The sequence below is a fragment of the Lonchura striata genome, chromosome 2 (genome assembly GCF_050655825.1).
Source record: "Lonchura striata isolate lonStrDom1 chromosome 2, ASM5065582v1, whole genome shotgun sequence".
NCBI classification, from domain to species: domain Eukaryota; kingdom Metazoa; phylum Chordata; class Aves; order Passeriformes; family Estrildidae; genus Lonchura; species Lonchura striata.
Window position 1 is genome coordinate 28,970,142 of NC_140704.1, and position 17,656 is coordinate 28,987,797.

The window sequence follows — 17,656 nt, forward strand, 5'->3', positions numbered from 1 at the left end:
AACATGCAATAACTGAAAAGTGAAAAATTTATTCTTTGTAGTTTTTGTAATTTTGCCCAGTGGTTTGTCAGTTTTATGAATTCCAAGACTGTTGATTCCTATGTGAATTTATACTCAGTACTGAAATACAATTATCTGGAAAATGTGATATAGAAAGAAGTAGCAATTATTTATATATCTTTAATACAGCTGACCAATTTTAGAGTAAAAAGACATATGCAAAATCAATTAGACCTATATTAATGATTTTATCTCCATAACTCTGTATTATCTTTATGAAGTACTATGCTGGAACATAATTTAAAAACCAAATCAAATAAGAGTTCCATTCTGATGGTGTAAAATCTTAACCAGGGAATTGTAAAGAATGTGTGGTTCATTAAAAATGAAATAAAATTTGTAGCATGACACATATAATCTGGAATTAGGAAATAATGGTAAAGATGTATATCTATCATTATTCTGTCAAATTGCATGGAGACTCATGTGGGATTGCTACAACTGAAACCTATTACTGAGATGAGGAGAGGAAGAACTCAGCAATCTAGAAGACCTAACTCTGGGTATGCTTTCTTGAGTATGCTTTCTTGGGTGTTTTTGCATTAAAAAAAAAAAAAAAAGCAGTTGAAAATGATTGATCTCCATAAAAAGCTTTGCTATGTTTATGTAAGGTATGTTTAGATTTACAAAAATAATTCCATTCAATGCATTTCATCCCTTCTGCTACACAAGAAACTTATGCAATAGATTTATTAATCAAAATTAATTGGCTATTTCTGTATGGTATTTGTATGTATTGCTTTTCCTGCAGATCATGTCTTTTTACAAATCCTTGATGTGCCAGCATCATATTATTAACTCTATTTTATCTTTGTTAAACACACATCTAACCTTATATGAAGGCATCCTATTGTATTGCAGACATCTACCCTCTAAAAATCTGATGACAACTTTTGGGAAGGCAGTACCTGAGAACCCTCCAAGAACAGCCTCTCCTCTCTTGAGTCCAGCTGAGCTCATCTGGTCTACCAAGTCTAATACAATCCTTTTTATATACTGGCAACTAGGCAAAATCACATGCAGGTTTAACAGTACCCAACAATGCTAATTCTGCAGCTGATATAATCAGATGTATATTTACAGACTTTTTGACATGTTCTTTGACATAAATTGAATATTGAATTCTCTTGGAAAAGCTGGCTGCTCATGGCTTTGATAGACACACTCTTTCCTTGGTAAAAACACCTGTCTGAATGGTCACAAAAAAAAAATGGTGGAATTACACCCAGCTGGTAGACAGTCATGAGTGGTGTTCCTCAGGTCTCAGTCTTAGGGTCAATTTCGTTACATATTTTTATCTATATCTGGGTGAGGAGACCAAGTGTACCCGCTGTCTCTTTGCAGATGACACCAAGATCACAGGCAGTGTTTGATCTGTTTGAAGGCAGGAAAAGTCTGCAGAAGGATCTGGACATGCTTGATTGATGGGATGAGACCAGCTGTATGAGGTGAATCTTCAAAAAAGCAAACTGCCAGAGACTACACCTGAGTCACAACAACTCCAGGGAGAGCTACAGCTGAGGGCAGAATGCCTGTAAAGCTGCCCAGTGGAAAAGGTCCTGGGAGTGCTGCTCAACAGATGGCTGGATACGAACTGTCAGCACGTCCAGGTAGCCAAGACGGCCAATGGCATCCTGGTATTTATCAGCAACAGTGTGGCCATTAGGACCAGGGCAGTGATTGTCCTTCTGTACACAGCACTGGTGAGGCCATACCTTGAATTCTGTGTCCAGTTTTGGGCTCCTCTCTACATGAAAGACATTGAGGTGCAGGAGTAAGTTCAGAGAAGGCCAAGCGAGCTGGTGAAGGGTCTGGAGCCCAAGTCCTAAGAGAAGCAGCTGAGGGTCAGCGTTTTGGTCTGGAGGAAGAAGAGGCTCAGGGGGAACCTTATCGCTCTTTACAGCTGAAAGAAGGATGTAGTAAGGCATGGGATCAGTCTCTTCTCCCAGGAAACAAGCAGTAAGACAAGAGGAAATAGCCTCAAGTTGTGGCAGAGTAGGTTAGATTGGATATTAGGAAAAATGTTTTCCCCAAAAGGGTTGTCAAGCACTGGAACAGCCTGCCCTGGAAAGCAGTGGAGTCACCACCCATGAAGTATTTAAAAGATATGTGTCTGTGATGCTTACAGATGGGATTTAGTGTTGGATTTAGCAGTGCTGCATTAACACTTGGCCTACATGACCCTGAACATTTTTTCTAACCCAATTCTGTGATCTTATGGACTGAGACTAAATTCCTATTTCTCAAGAAATAGCAAGCAGGCAAACCATTCTACCAGTGCTCACTCAAATAAAGTTCTGAATTCAAGGAATCTTGGTTGCCATACAGAGGAAAGAGAAGACTGCAATGTGCCATTGCCAGGGCCAACATATGGTGGAAGACTCACCATTCAGAAAGAATCAACTCTTGCCTCACAGATGACGAGCAGCACAAGGAAGCTTATTTACTTGTATTGAGCCAGCAACATCTTAATGTTAAAGAGATAACAAAAAGCTAACAGGTCAGCAACATCTGCATGTTGGTATAAAACCTCTGTTAAGCTTAGAGAAGTTAAAAAGATAAGGGACACATGACAAATAAACATATAAAGTGCACTTGTCTCTTGGGACACATGACAAACATATAAAGTCCACTCACCTCTTCCCCAGAACAGCAGCTGAACTCTCATAACTTCATTTTTGCTGCTCTCCTAAGGAAAATGCTCCTCAAACACTGATGGTTATGACTCCCATCATAGTTTTCTCTTTTTATTTTTTTCTTTCCATTGTTACACTTGACATCTTGCTCTTGAACCAAAAATTTCACCAGCAACAGTCTTAAAATAAACAATAACCCCCTGCTTGTTTTAGTTCTTCCCTCTTCAATCACTTCATCTTGTCACTCAGCCTAGCCTGGCAGTCCACCTGTTGTAGGAACTACATGCACGTATGTATCCTGTATGACACTCTTACCCCTCAAATACCCAGTTCCCATCTTGGACAGCTCACATTGGACCAAGTCTATGAAAATGTGGATAGTGATAACACACCCAAATGAATTATGGGGCAAGAAGGTCAGAAAGAATTTTAGCCAATGCAGACACTATTAAGGATTTATATGCTTACATAATTAAGCTGCTTTATATGTGATATGTTATCTTTACATAACGAAAAAATTATACCTTTACTTTATATTGGTATGCATACTTTATATTGGTATGCCATTTTCAGCCTAGCAGAAAACTGTGACTAAAAACTCAGGTTGTGTTGAAAGACCAAAAGCCAAACCAAAATAAAATCCTGGACAGATAGAGAATTAATTGCAAAATAGGAGCTTACAAGTAGGATGTAATTTTCTTTACCTAGGGCATTAAAGGACAAATATAAGTATTACAAGTCCCTTGTATGCTAAGGGAACATGATGGATGAGTTTGGAATTTGGACTGTTTTCAATCTCAGCTATGGTAGTGATGAGAACATTATATACACACACACTCTAAAAATCCATTATCTATATCAATTCCACAATAAGAAACACAAATGTACAGAAGTTTAATGAGATAAGGCTATCAGAAAAATGACAGGTAGAACTTTTGGAAACAAGTTTGGTTCCTACAGTGATAAGAAAACACACAAATATTTTGAAAGTCCTACAGAACACAACAGAAGCGAAAATATTTCCTCAAATACTGTGCTAAACTTTAGTCTGTAATAAAATTACAAAATCTACACTTATATACAACAGAAAGATCAGGGAAGCCATGGTGACACTCAAAGAAGTGCATATACAATGGGATTACAGTTCCTAAAATCCATGGGTATATAAACCATCTTTTCTCTTTATGTTCTTGCTATAATCTAATAACGTACTGCTAAATAGAACTATATTTTCTGTATCAGAATTTCTGAAGTGACTAATGCAGCCTAGAGTGTGCCTTGGAATTTTCTGGAAGGAATATATTCTAAATTACACAGCATTATAGTTGAATTTTGTCTTTTTTTATCTGCATAAATTAATTACCCCTTGGAGCATTTGTGTGGTTTCTGTAAATAATTGTGTGGCCTGGTAATCTGTCTCAAAAGATTTCTTGTGTATGTTTACGGAATGTTTAGCTAAAGTAGCACTCATTTTAATGAATGCAGAAAAAAAGAGAAAACAAAACATATATGTCAATAACATTTCCTTTAAAGGTTTTCTACATAGATAGAATAACAGCGTGGCACAAAACTACAAATGAAAGTGAAATACAAATGAATTGACATAAACAAGTCAAATATGCCAAGAGAAATTAAATGCATGTAATAAACTTCAGCTATAAATCCTAAATTTTGTAATTTGGCAGGAAAACAAAACAAAACAAAAACAATGCATCTCCAAATCAGAAAAGTGGAGGTTTATCAATATTAACCATCTGAGGGGCCAATTCAAACTGGCCACTCAGGTATTTGTTCCTTTCATGCAACAACTCAGTAGTGCAGTTCAAATAGATAGCGAATCAGGTTGAAAAAATATTCTTTAAGAAATCATAACATTCATAAAACTCCTGAAGATGCTTTCTTTCTGACAAAAGTTTACATTAGCTTCAAATTGGTGCGCCTGGCAATTAAAGTCTCATTGACATGATCAAGCCGTTTAAAGTTCTTTTCTCTGACCAACCAATCTACCAGGTTGGTATGCAAAGGAATAGAAATGAAGACATTATGCACATAAACACAAAAAATAACAGTAATTTAAGTAATCCATCCCTGTAGGTTGGCACCAGGAGAGTGTTTTCATTTTTGTTTGCTGTTGCAACATCTCTTGTAACAAGTATAGAGAAAAATCTTATTCAAAGCTTTCATGTAACTTAGGGTTGAGTTTTTGTTTCCTTACTAAGACTTTGGATTTGGCTTTCCCACAAGTTAAAGATCATGAACATGAAACATCGCCAGCTAGACAAGAAACACCACAAGTTAGATCTTTTTGACAAATAATTTGCAATATATATACACACTGAATTTTGTTGTCTGAAAATCTCAAGTTTTAAACAAATTAGGTGTCTTTTATTTCTTGATAGATAATATTTTTAAATCACCTAGAAGTTCTATCTTCATCTGTTATAACTAAAAACATATTTTTAACTTTGTAAAATTGGTATAAATAACATTAAATCATAAAAAGTAATATTTTGTATGAGTTCCACAAGGAATACATGGCTACCAATATTCATGACTCTAGAGAATGAAGAACCAATAGTAAAAATCAAAGTGACTAATTTTAGTGTCTTTAAAATGTTGTGTGTTAATTTTTTTTAACATTTATATCTGAATCTTCTAATCTTAGTAACTAACAATGTTAATGGAATTATACAGACCAAATGTATCCCTTTTGTTTTGTGCCCAGTTGTTATTTAAGTGACCTTATCAGTCCTGTCCAAACGATGGATAATTTACATTAAACACAAATAAAATGACCACTTTGGTAACGTAAACTTTAGATCCTCTCAGTTCAGCATTTCCAAGCTGTCCCTGTGACCTGTTCGCTTGTCTGCATTGCCACCTGGAGGGCGCTCGGCAAAGTCAGGTTCAATTCCTCGGCTGAGATTCGGTGATGAGACTCCAGCACTGAAAGCAGCCTCTAGTGCTGCAGGGGGAGACCCACCGTGGTTCCGCTGCCCCCCACAAGCCCTGGAAAGTGCCAAAACAGCCTGGAAAATGTCTAGAAGCCTAACCAGGTGTTTGGTAATGAATGCAAATAGGAGACAGACTTCCCTAACTTCGCCTTCCCTCCACACTGCCTTGTACATTAGTACTAATGATTTAATCAGTTGTCTTGATCATGAAGGTCTGACACTGACTCAGTTAGAAACTGCATATGAGAAGCTGAGGAAATTAGACTACAGATCCCTGAAAGTCAAAAGCAAAATTAAGAGTTTAAATTCTCCAGTTTATCTTCACTACCTAAAATTGTGGCAAATAATTAGGAATAAAGTCAGTCAAGAACTTGGACAATTAAAAAAAAAAAGACAAACCAAAAAAATCCTACTGATTAAATATAGTAAATGGTACCCACAAGACATCATATTTGGGAAGCAAAATAAGATTATGCTATGTTGAATGACTATAAAGACAAGTCCTTTAAAACAACCAGAGATAGAAAACTGGTTTTAAAATAATGGAAACACAGTAACTCTGTAGAAAGTGAGAGTATGTGATAGCAAGAAAAAGAACTGTTTTCTCCGAAATGACATATTTGCAAGAAGCAAAACTTTTCTGAAAAAAAATGTAAACCTTTTCCATATGTTCCCTGAAGAAACATAATTTTCCAGGATAATTTTGGTTGCAAGTCTAGCTGGTCAAGCAGATACATGTTAGTCAGAGCAGATCAGAGTTTTCCCAAAAAATCTAAGTCATGGTGTATTCATGAAAGGAGCAGATGCTACCTGATGCACAGAGATGACACCTCTGCACCAGGAAAGAAAGGCTGCTTCTGCAGAAGTGGGATCAGCATGAGTCCAGAAGATAACTACAGCTAATGGTTGGATTATTACTTCCAATGCAAGGAATTGTAATGAAATAGCAATATTCAAACCTTACCCTGCACACAATGGATAAGTGCAAACCAGATAAAACAAGGAGGAAAATCATGAAAAGTCAGAACAGTAGGTTTTGGCAGAAAACACCATCTGTTATGGGTATGAAAATAATACCCTAGGTACAGCTGTGTGTCTCACAAGAATAGCCTAAGGAGATAGAAATGGTAGTGGAAACAGAAAAAGAGAGAGGGGGGAAAAAAAGTAATTTCAATAAAAATAAAGCTAAACTTTCAGGAACTAGAGAAATCACATGGAGACTTACTGACAGAGTGTTATTATAGAAGTTCCTTCTGCAAGAGGGCAGTGTTTTGGCTGCCCTTCACAGCACCTGGGCATGAAGAACCTTGCTGTGACCAGGTACAACATCTTCTTCTGCTTTTATTCAGAGTGGAAGACCTCAGTTCCTGATCTTTTCTAGAGCTAATTAGGGATGGGTGCTATTACTGAGTTGCATCTTAGCACCTGGAATGGAGATCTCTTGCAGTAGCTGAGTGAAAGCACAGGTTGGAAGCAATTGCTGCTAAGCTCCTTGTGTTTCCACTGTGTTTAAGAAAGAAAGAATTAATCTGGATGTAAATATTTGTATCAAATAGAAATGCTAATGTAAGCATACCATTTCATTATTCTAAAACCGCACATTGATGGATGCGAATAAAATCCTTATAGAATATTCTGTAGACTTAAAGGCCTATGATTAGAATATAAAACATGAAGGATGAAAAATAAGAAAACCTCCATGCTCTGACAGAAAAAGAGAGGACTCCGATATGGAGGTGGGCAGGGTTGACACAGAACACAATAATGCATATAGTCTCCAAAACAGTAAGACCTTACTTTAGCATGCCAAAGCTACTAATCTGGCTTAGTATTATGCTGGATACTGCTTTTATTTATTTCTTCTACAGATTTCTACACAGGAAATTAAAGTCTGTACTTATGGTATGGCTGTTACTTAGCTGTAACTGTTAGACTTCAGTTAAGGTCTCTTTCTTTAGCAAAAGTGTGCTAAAAAATAACAAATCAATAAGCTGCTTGAAACATGTCATGAAGGACTGATCTGGAAGCCAAAGATTGTTTCCTACTGATGGGAATAGCCTTTCTGTAAATTAAGTGTTTCTTTTAAACAAATGCCAAATCTATGGAAAAAGGAAATTCTTTTAAAAAAAACACAGTAAGGAATGTGCAGTGTACATCATGGGACAGAGAAGCAGTTAAGGGACAGTCCCTCAGAGCAACTTATGTACTAGTGACAAAAAGAAAACAATAGGAGGTAAGCAGAAAAGAAAAAGAGTAGAGCCAGGAAAAGGAAAAGCAGAGAGTTAAGAGAGGCTACAGGAGATGGAATTTGATGAACACCTATATAAACAAAAATGAAAAAAGGAGGGAAATTAAGGGAAGAAAAAAATCAATAGAAAAGAAAAATCAAAAAAAGGAAGAGAACAAGTATGAAAAAAAAAAATCAATTACTCATTCTAAAGATGTGCAACAATAGGGAAAAAAAATCTCCAGGTACTCCCTTTATAGAGTGCCTATGCCTTTCCTTTGCAATCCTTGCAGGCAAAAAGGCTTGCTGGTATTTCATGAAGTCCAGGTGTACGAAGTGGCGACACTGTCACCCAGTGGCAGACTCTGCCATCATTAGTGCTGTTCTGCTGGAGAGGACAAGGGTCATCACAACACCCTCTAACCTGGGTATTTCTCCAACAGCACCAAAATGTTTGGCTGCCATTTCATAAAGCAAAATTCATTTGACATAAAAAGGGTTAAATTTAATGCAGCTGGACAGCTGAGCAGCTGCTTTCATGATTTAAATAAAAATAAGCTGAAATCCTTGCTGTCAGCTCAATGATATATGACTTGTAATGGGATGTTTCCAACCTTTTCTTCCATATGGTCGCCTCCGTTAGGTAATACACACAGCCTGCAGTGCAACCAGCTCTCAGAAAACATCTGGGTCCCATTCCTGCTCTGTTAGCTTCAGTGTTGCCTCCCACAAACACAGATGATTCATAGGACAACATCCCTTTGGTTAAGGATCAAATTAGGACATTTCATTGATAATTTTATCATGCATCCCAACTGGAGTTATGGGAAAATGGAACTAATTCAAACAGGAATTTCTCCACACATATTTCCCTCCTATCTGCAGTTGATAAAGTTAAGATTTCAGAAACAGATTTTAATGACTGCTTAGGAAAAAAAAGAACAGAAAAAAAAAAAACAGCCTATCTCCTGGGAGGAATGCATTTCCGCTTGATTTCATCTTCTCTCTCGCCTAGTTTTAGAGTATTTCCCCCTTTAAAAATGTGTTTGCTGACAGGAAAATCATAACATTATACTTATTCTGAAGCTGAAATCAAAGCCAATTATTTCTTCTATTGATAAGAGATTAGGATCTGCTTCAAGTAAATTTTTTCATGTTTAAAAAATATAATGGAATAAAGAAATGGACAATATGCCCTGGAACTCATGTGGTGAGTGACACAGGCTAGCTGCTTGAGGTCCTGCTAAGGAAAGATGAAGTTAGCAAATATTGGCCAGTCATTTCTTTACTCCAGGTCCCTCAAATATTAATTCAGTAGGCTTTTGCTGTTCCATTACTTCAGTTTTTGTGGTCATGCTTTCGAACAAGGAGGACTGACAATGACAGAATTTATGTAGCAATTCACTGATTTGCACAGTTGGTTGCCCATAGCAATTGGTGGAAGGGAATACAAATCAGCTGATTACTTCTAATTTTCACCTGGGAAATTGAGTCAAGCTAGAGGGAAATTTGAAGTCTATGATGGTTGCATGCTGCTCCAAACTGTTGGCAAGGGTTGGGGTTTAGGTGTTCTGTCAATGCTGTTTGACTTGATAGCACTGTAATTCAGTGACTAGGGACAATCTTGTTGATTCTGAATAACTGTGATGCAGAACAAGCATGTACAGATGCTCTACAGACTAATACAGGAGAGTAGGCTTGAACGCACTAAAATGCAGAAATTCTCTGTACAGAAGAAATGAAAGGGGTTTCTGAGGGGAGTTAGAGTGTCTAGTGGAAGGTATCCCTGCCTGTGGCAGGGGTGCTGGAATTAGAGGATCTCTAGATCCCTTTCCAACCTAAACATTTCTACAATTCCCTGATACATATTAGACCATTTAACTCACACAGGAATGATAGAAATTAAGTTGAAGTGCAATAGTATTTTCCACATTATATAGACTGCTGTAAATAGCAGAATTCATGGAAATCCTTAATTTTTTAGTTTCATAGGAAAGTATTTCATGTTTTCTCTAACAGGTCATTCACTACTGGAGACAAAAAGTAATTTGAATCACTTTTCCTCCATGTGATATTAATTTTTACTAATTTTGGATATATTTTTCTTCTTAATAAAATGTAGTAGAAAAATTTAAAAAATAATACAAAGCTCAATTTGAGTGTTCATTATCAAATTTTAGCACTGGTATAGCATCAAAATATGCATCATCCACACCAGAAGTGATTTATGTGGAGTGCTACAATGCACAGAGGAATTCTCTTCAGTGAATGTTTCCTTCTGTGCACTAAGTGACTAAACTTCTGTGCACTTTATCTTGAGATTGAAAGTCGTGGAAATAGAGAGCAGAGTGATCATATCACCAGTGGTGGAAACACCAAAAAAGAAAGCAATCAGCTACCAGTGCATGTGAGAATATCCTTGGATATGGCACACATGCTCACTCCTTTGCTGCTGATGCTTAGAACTGCAAATACTATAAAATTCCATAGAAAGAAGGTGGCTGAACTGAGCAAAGAGATTTTTGTTGAGAAGAAAACAAGATCTCAGAAATAGTACATCTTCCTTGTTTTGTTTGATTTCTTTTTTTTTTTTTTTTCTTACTTATAATTAGATTTGAGAGACTTTGAAAATGTGTAGAGGACAAAGACAATACACAAAGACAATGTATGTGCAATACCAGATACTGGCTGAATACTGAAGAAGCTATACTAAACCACAAGAATATTTGTTGCCAAGTTCTCAGCTTCCTTAAACCTGAAGGGCTTAATGGTTATACTCTTTCAATTTCATCTCACTTGTACTTTATGAATCTGAGTAAAATAATACAAACCTAATGTTTCAGTAAGTTCTAAATTCAGAGATTGATACCTACAGATATTGGTATGGCATTTTTGCTGCCAAAGCTAAAACCATAAAAGGATTAGAGACTGCATTCAACTCTAAATAGGAAAAAATAATGCTATTATCAAGTTTCACCTAAGTCTCTATAACATGTTAAAATGGGGTTAACCCTAAGCAGGTGACATACTTAGGTTTTAGTTTTTTCTAATGACTGCTTCATTCCCTCATTTAATTTTGTCCTCCCCCATGCATCTTTTTGATGGTGCTGTTCTTAAGAATCAACCACATCAGAAGTTCTGAAAACAAAAAAGAAAGCAGAATGATACAAACATAAAAAATGAAATCAGAATTATGAATTTATCTGAGAATGCTTTCCACTAGAAAGTCAAGCCCATAGAATTGTGTGTAGACCACAGCAGCATGCATTTAGGGAACTGAATGTGAATGAAACAAGAAGGATATCAAGGTAATCTATTTTCTTTCACATAGAGGGGTATCCAACACACCACATATATAGAACTTTTCTTAAAATTTCTAGGATTATTTAACTAATAATTATCAATACTATAACCATGACCTAGCTTGATGAAGAAATACTCTCATGTAGCAGAAAGTCTTTCCATGAAAAAAAAATGTATTTGAAGGATATTTGAAAGACCATTTAACTCAAAGAGGAATGATAGGCATGCCTTTCTCGAAAATGCACATACATCTGCAGTTCTTTAAGATTCAGCTAGATGCACATAAGCACTCACAAAACTGTAAGCAGATGACAGATTTAGTGTAGGAGAGTAACCAGAAGGACCAGAAAACTAGAGAAAATTCCATTTCTCTCTTGTGAAAAATAGTATGTTCCAATGGGTGAAATCCCGAGCTCAGTGGTATCTGTACTTCTGCCCTCTCCTTAATGAGACAGCTCAATGAGGTAACACAGGAAGCTGCAGCTTCTGAACAATATTCTCAATATCTTGTTATTGGGTACTGAGGTAACCAATTAAAGTTAAAAAATATAAAGTAATTCTTCTAGTAAAATGAGTTCCAGCAATTTTTCTTCATCTGCCTAACAGACATTCTGGTGCAAGAGATTTCAGCAGGAAGAGTTACCTAATCTAAAACATTCAACTCCTGCCTAAACTGATTATCAGGATATTCCCAGGGCATATCCCCTCATTTCTACTTCTTGAGATGAAAATCAATTTTTGTGAATATTTTTATTTTTACGACAAAGAACTACTTAGGGTGATTTTTTTCTTGTCCCTAACAAAGTGCTCAGACTGAATATAGGTGTTTTTCACCACTTAAGAATTTCAGAAAGAACCATAACTTACTATTAACCCTTGGACTTCCCACCCAGCCCTGAAAAGCAATTCCTGAAATGTCCAGGGCCACAGCAATGTCATTCTGCTATGCACAGCTCTCAGTTACATATGCAGTCAGTTAAAAAACACCATAGTTCAAGACATGCTGGTCATATTCCCTTCTCTAAGGGAAGATCTTCATGAACAGTGTGGAGGTTTAGAAAATAGCCTTGAGTAGTTTATCATTAGCCTATGGTTCAAAGAAATGTTCACTTATGTTTGCTTTTTTGGTGACACACAAAACATTTGTAAGTCCTCTGAAAAAATCAGGCTAAAGTTCAGTAATCTGTTCCATCAATTCCATAATGAAAGCCTAATTATAAAATAGGTAACTTAATTTCATCGTCTTCCTTTTCTCTCTACATGGATATTTTCTTCCAGGACTCATTCAGCACATATTATCGTAAGCAAAACCCAGAATAGATGAATTATTTTTTTTCCTTACCAGGCTTAATAATTATCACAATTCTTACTCTGAAGAAAATAATGACAACAAAAATTATCATAGAATAACATTGAATTATAAGAGTAAACTATGAACCCAGAATTCAAGTTAATGATACATGGAAAGAAAATGTGTCCTGAAGCCTAGGAGTTCATAACATTGCTGGGTGGGGGACTAGGGTAGTTACAGGAGGGAACTAAGCCTGGAATGTGGGAGATAATGAACATCAAGGGACTTGTAAGCTTTCTTGAGGGTGGATAAAGGCTTCAACAGGAAGGTCAGAAATAAAGAGTTGGCAGATAGGTGTGGAATAGCATTCTTGAAGAAGACTTATGTCAGAGATCTAGGTTTGAACTAAGGCTAGCTTGCGGAATTTTGTTAATCAAGTTAGAAGTTGGAAGCATATGCCAAGAATATGATGCTTCAGTGATAAAAACTGAACTTTAAAAATACATAAAGTCATGGGACTAAACACTTCTCTGATGGCTGAAAGAACTTAAAAAATTATAAGGTCTGGGCATAAACCAACAAGGAAAAAGCTTGTAAAGATTATTTTGACTTTTCAGGTAGTCAAGGTCTAACCTTTGCAGGCAAACACCTGAAGACAAAGACACCTTCAGATACTCTGCCTGAGATGCTCCATAAAGAACACACAGTTTAAAATTACCAAAAATCCCAGTTCGTAAATACAGGAAAATGAGGAGTGATCCACCTAAGATACTTAATAGGAGGTTTAGGCCTGTCTCTCAAAGATGTAGGAGTGAAGGAAATTCTCTCCTACCCTTCAATATTTTCACCTCTTATTTGGATCTGAGTGCCTGAAAATGTTATTCATTTTAAAGCAAAAACTGGAGGAGTCTTGCACCTTCTGTATGGTCAGTATGACCACTGAATCAGAGAGACAAGGAGTACAGTTTTGAGGCTTGGTCACTCAGTTTAGCCCTCACAAACGAGTTCAATTTCTTCATAGAATGTTGAAAATGTTGGTACAAAATTGCGAGCGTCAACCGAAAGTTCTAGAATGCAAGCATCCCCAGAAGGTTCCTTGGCCCTCTCCTTACCAGTGGAGGCCCTAATTTTAAAAGCTTGGGCAAAATCAAACACCAGAAAAGCATGGTGAACTTGAATCATCCTTTCAAGTCCCAGACAGATTTGAGAAGAGCATGGCAGCTGCTACCCTTTTGCTAAGTTTCATGGGTTAAACCAGTGACACCAGTAGTAGCTAGGCTCACTTCACTGATACACCTAAGAAATGGGAAGAGTTTATGCTGACCAGATTAGAAGACCTGTAAATCAATTCACTTAGGATGATCCGTGATGCAGTACTTAGGTAACTGTGTTCTGAACTTTGCCAAATTAGTGTATCCCAGCAGATTAAATGAAGAAATAACACATCTGAGATTCTGTGTGCAGCCTGACCAGCAGAGCTGTATCTGGTCTGTACTTTGGTGCTGAAATGCTTGTGGCTTAGGCCATCTCCCCAGCTGGCTACCTCAGAGCTTTAGGGACAAATTTTTCTGCAGTATCAAGTGTAGTCAATGGCAGAGGGAAAAAGGAAGAATTTTGGTATGATGAAGAAATTGGATGTAGTTGCAGAAAGGTAGTCAAGCAGGTATCTTATTCCTATTCAACTCTGAAATCATAACTAGTTATAGTTTGCACATGAATGATTTTGAATACCCTTAGGCATATGATAAAAGCATCTTCTGGAAAGATAGTACCTTAAGTGATCTTCTAAGTGAAAACAGGTATTTAGAAAGTAGTACTGCTTATAAAGATTACTCCACCATCCAAAACCTACCATATATGCATGCTACAATGGATACAAGCTACACTGATTTGTTTCAAACACACTTAAGTGAAAATTGTCCAGGAAACAAATTCAGAAAAATTAAGCATAAGAACATACTGAAAATAAATGTCAAGAAAATAATGAACAAACATGTAATGGAAAGAAAATATTTAAATCAACTTTGATTGTTGCATATGAATTAAAAGCTGTATGTTTTAACAAGTCTGACCAGATGAAGAGTAACTGTTAAATTTTAAATGCTATTAATTGCCCTTGAGTAATTATGAGGTAGGTAGCACATCTTATTTTTAAATGCAAAATGCATTGTAGAATGGTATAGTTTGCATTCAAAATACGAATATTAAAAATAATATAAACTGTATGACTGCAGCATGGTGGAATTTGGCTCAGAATTTAAAAGAGAAACTCTTTCCATAAGACACAGTAAAGAATATCATATTTAAATAAGTTTAAGATGTTTTCAGTCTATTCTGTTTTACTCAAGACGACGTTTTCTTCTTGAAAACAGTATAAAATGAATTATATTTAAATAAGTTTAAGATGTTATCCAGTCCATTCTTTTTTTCCTTAAAAAAATATAATTCATCTGTCAATGAAGACAATTAAATTGTTTCTCAAAGTTCCCTTCCACAAGTATAATGAAAATACCATTCCTATATAACCTATGAAAAGAAAGGAAAAACCTCCACATTCTAACATGACAGACAGACAAAATTACCTTTAAAAAGAAAATTAAAAGGAGGAAGCAATATGATAGCTTCACAGATTTTGCTGACCATCAATAAATGTAAAATCAAATACAGTTTTTAAATCAGCCATTTTGAGATATATAGCAGAATGACTCAGTAGAGTAACACCTTTACTATTTAAAAAAATACAAAGAACACCTGCACCCTCCTCCACTCTCTTGCCCACACAATATTTTTCTATAGCTTCTTTTACAATATATAATCATAATTTTAGATAGCAGTGTATTTTGTTACCCTGCCTAGAGTGAAAATGTGATTATCATTCCCTGTTTTATATATCCTTGCAAAATTAAAAAAAACCACAAAAAACTCCCCAAAAAACCAAACCAAACCAACAAACAAAAAAAAAAATCCAAACAAACACAAAATTAATTAGGCTAAATAAGACCAAGATGAAAATTTCTGACATACAGGATGTTCTGTTTTATTAGTCATCTTAAGTGCGAGCTCTACAGTTCACATACTTTAAAGTAATATCATGATACATTTAGACTACAGCAACAAAGTAGTCTTTTAGAGCACATGGGTGCTTCTAATGAGAGAGAAAAAAAATACAGAAAAGGAGAAGATTTCTAAAGTTCCCTGGTTATGCTTGGTTCCACTGAAAGCAGAATCTTTGAACCTGCAGAGAATCCAGCTATCCATCATAGCTGCTAGCCCCAGCCACATGGACTCAACAGGACACCGAAATGATCTCCACCTCATTCAGCATCATCAATTTTTTAAACACTTTGTATATCCACAAATCGTCCCTAATCATCTAATGTGCACATTGATTTTGTCCTTTAATCTCCATCTGCTTGCAAAGTACACTTGCTATGCAGCAGTTTCACCTTCTGATGCACAACATAATCTGAGATGACCCAAATCTGCAAAAGTTCCTAAGATTTTTTCACATTCAGCATAAAAAGAATTTGTAATGTTTCTTTCTCCTCAAACCTCTCAAGGAAAGGTGTTTCCATAGGTAAAGATACTTCAGCACATCTTCTCTTAAAGCTCAGAAAAAGAAAGAAAATTCTCAAAAAGTAAAAAAAAAAAATCTTGAAAGAAATGCTAGGAAATCTAGGAAATCTTGAAAGAAATGCTCTTTTTAGTAAATTAAATCTAAATCCTACAAAACTGTTTGACAATATGCATGCCTTGTGTGTACATGCCGTTTACTTACCAACTTGGGGGAGTGGGTGAGGAGGGAATACAAATCAGATGATTACTTCTATTTTTCACCTGGGAAATTGAGTCAAGCTAGAGTGAAATTTGAAGTCTATGATGGTTGCATGCTACTCCAAACTGTTGGCAAGGGCTGGGGTTTTTTTAATGCCATGCTAATAAAGTGATTTAGTTGTTCTGTCAATGCTGTTTGACTTGACAGCACCGTAATTCAGTGACTAGGGACAATCTTGTTGATTCTGAATAACTGTGATGCAGAACAAGCATGTACAGATGCTCTACAGACTAATACAGGAGAGTAGGCTTGAACGCACTAAAATGCAGAAATTCTCTGTACAGAAGAAATGAAGGGGGTTTCTGAGGGGAGCTAGAGTGTTGTCGCCTGTAAATTGAGAAAGTATGCTTGCCCCACCTTTAGATTAAGGGACAATTTATAGGCATCTTTGTAAACCTGAAGGAAGAAGGAAATTCAGAGGATTATATTAAAAAACTCACTGTCCCGCAGAGGTATGGAACCTTCTGCTGCACTGCTAGAACTCGGGTCATTTGGAAGTAGTTTGATAGACTGAATGATATATTAGAAAGAAACATGGATTTATTTCATGCTCCTGCAGTGCTGAAACAGCGAATGGTTTTGTTAAGTAGGTGATTTTTCTACTTTAAAAGCCCAGTTTCATACCAAAAAAGGACCCATTTATGAACTCAGTTATACAGTCACAGACTCATTTCCTGTCTTTATATTTCCAGTTTGCTTTCAAAGTTATTCCCTTCTTCAATTTGCCTTTTAAAGGAATAAACTGCTATTGAAATTGTGGGGGCAGAAAAAAAAAATCACATTTCCTCCAATGCACTTGTGAATTTCATTATATGTAAAAAGCAGTTTTTAGTTGCAGAAGCCAATATTGCTCAGAGGAAGTTGAATGGAGGGGCAGCTGGAGGTGAATGGCTGGTCTATACTTTCTGTGACCTGTCAAGCTGAAGCACACGCATGTGTAGGCCACTGACAACAGAATGAACCTAAAAAAGTGGAAAATTCTTCTGGTGTCAAGGGAAAAGCCTTGGAGGATTAGTTGAAAACATTTGAAACAAATTGCTGAAGTAATTTGAGTTCAATTTATGTCTTGTTGTGTTGCAAAGTGTGACAAAAGTTTCCTACACCCACATCTTTAATTTCCTTTTTCTTCCCCTGAAAATGAGCATTGATAGTGATGTGAGGGAAGAGAAACAAAGTGAAAAGGACGGTGTTTTTTTCCAAAGTTACAAAAGTATATTTAGACACTAAGGGAAAAATATCCCCCACCCCAAACAAAAACTAGTAACAGAATGCTAAAGCACAAAAATATTAAATTTTCCAAACATTTAACTTGTAAAAAACTTTCTTCTAAAGCATCTGATATTTAATTAA

General features: G+C 36.2%; 1 protein-coding gene and 1 long non-coding RNA gene across 2 annotated transcripts in view; one reads left to right on the forward strand and one right to left on the reverse strand.

Annotated features, from left to right (window-relative positions):
* Nucleotides 1–14,861, forward strand: part of LOC146768163 (uncharacterized) — a 44,849-nt gene extending 29,988 nt beyond the window's left edge. Inside the window, exon 4 of the long non-coding RNA XR_014953233.1 lies at nucleotides 1,405–14,861. This is a non-coding gene — a long non-coding RNA (uncharacterized LOC146768163). The remainder of the gene's footprint in view (nucleotides 1–1,404) is intronic.
* Nucleotides 1–17,656, reverse strand: part of AGMO (alkylglycerol monooxygenase) — a 190,537-nt gene that overhangs the window by 17,260 nt on the left and 155,621 nt on the right. The window lies entirely within an intron of this gene.